Below are 2,225 nucleotides of genomic sequence, written 5' to 3'. Positions count from 1 at the left end.
ACTTCAGTCTCTCAGAGGACATTTCCAGTAAGCTGCTTGAAGGATTACATGGAAATGACTGAATGCCAAAAATAATCAAATGCCTCTAACCAGATGCTTTCCATACGAAACTGTTGTCTACTTGTGTTCTGACTTGAAATCACATAGCTTTCCCCTGTTTTCATATGAAGATCAGCTTTGTACTTTCATAGAAGTTGATCAGTATTAGATAGACTCTTAGTAGCTTTACCTGGGTAGGTAGAATGCCTATGTATGTGTATATAATGAAACATATGCACACACATCAGAGCTCTCACAATCAAGTAGTGTGACATAAATAAAACTCTTCACCGTGATGGAAAAACAAACAAAATATGCACACTTGCAATTCGCTTTTTTATTAAAGAATTTTTTAAATAACAGATTTAGGTTCATAGCAAAGTTAAGAGGAAATAACAGATAGGTTATAATATGGTTTTAGTGATATATGGGCAATATCTGTATTTAACTTTGCTATGAACCTAAATCTGATCATGGCTGGTAGAGCCAGAGATATCAGATGTGAAAGCAAGCACGAATGGTTTGTATTTGAAAGTCTTCCCATTCTCCTGCTATAGTTGCTTGTTTATCTATACTTCTAACATTCCCCTACTGGAGCAGCATTTGAAAGTCATTGGCAACCTAGGTACTGTGAAAGTCCCTCACAGACTTAAAAGTCTAAACACTGAGACACAGAAAATTTCTAATTTGTGATAATTATATTTCTAGATTTATTGCTACACATGGTAGCCACATGTGGCATGAGGCCAATAATACAAAATCAAATTCAGAAAACTATGTTCAGTACTCATCTTGATCTTGACTATGTAACTGAAACCCTCAATTTTATCTCCAAATCACAAATGTCCTGGAAAAATCTAGCCTGAACCAAGCACTAAAAGAGATTATAAGATTAATGTTTTGCTGCTTTGTCTTCCTATTTCTAATATCCTCAAAGATCATTTGTATTACTCCACTTCCTATGTCTTATCAGTAAGGAAATGTTAGAAATATAGACAAACAAGCAGCTATAGCAGGAGAATGGGAAGACTTTTAAGCATGAACTCTTAGTGATTGCTTTCACATCCGATATCTCTGGCTCTACCAGACATGATCAGATTTATATTATAGGAAGATAACTTTTGGAAATGTGATGATATATTGAAGAGGGGGTGATTGGTGTAAAAAAAAATTAAAAGGTTGCTACCATAGTTCAGACAAGAGTTGAGAATACTTTGTATTACAGTAAGTTGTAGTGGAGATTAAGAGCAATGGGTGAATGAGGGTGCTAACTATCTCTGTGGTAGAATCAAAAGAATTGCAAGACCAATTAGATGAAGGAAGTGATAAGATGGAGGAGAAGAAGGAGTTTAAGATGCCTACCATGTTTCTGGATTGGAGGAATGAGTAGCATTACGAGTTGAGAACATGGGAAACAAAAACCCTGATGTGCAGGCAAGAGGATGTATCTAGTTTCAGACAATCTGAGTTCAAAGTGCTTGTAGGACATTCAGAAGAGTGATCCAGTGACAACAGAAAGAATTGTATCTCTGTATTGGCACAATTCTTAAATGGTCCATTTTTTTCACATTGAAATACTTCTGAATTTAGAATGTTTTCTAATAAATGTGATTACTTAATATCATAATTAATCCAGAATTCTCCCCTCAGAAGTTGCTGTATCAATAGTTTATCTTACAGCTATCATACTCAATGGTGAAAGACTGAATGCCTTTAATGTAAGATCAGGAACAAGACAAGGGTGACCACTTTCACCACTTCTATTATTAAAAACTAGAGGCCCAGTGCATAAAATTCATGCACTAGGAGGGGGAGTCCCTCAGCTGGACCTGTACCCTCTCACAGTCCAGGAGCCCTCAGGGGATGTCTGACTGCTGCAGAGGCTGGAGAGGCTCCCGCCACCGCTGCTGCACTCGCCAGCCGTGAGCCCAGCTTCTGGCTGAGCGGGACTCCCCCTGTGGGAGTGCACTGGCCACCAGGGGCAAGCTCCTACATTGAGTGTCTGCCCCCTGGTGGTCAGTGCACATCATAGCAACTGGTCATTCCGCTATTCGGTTGATATGCATATTAGCCTTTTATTATATAGGATTACAGCCTGAGCAACTAGGTAAGAAAAAAAATCAAAGGCATCCAAATTGGAAAAAAAGAAGTAAAATTCTCTTGTCACTTACAACCTGATCTTATAT

The sequence above is a fragment of the Myotis myotis genome, unplaced genomic scaffold, assembly GCF_014108235.1.
Source record: "Myotis myotis isolate mMyoMyo1 unplaced genomic scaffold, mMyoMyo1.p scaffold_m19_p_4, whole genome shotgun sequence".
NCBI classification, from domain to species: domain Eukaryota; kingdom Metazoa; phylum Chordata; class Mammalia; order Chiroptera; family Vespertilionidae; genus Myotis; species Myotis myotis.
The sequence above is the reverse complement of the archived record's forward strand: the minus strand, read 5'-3'. Positions refer to the sequence as shown.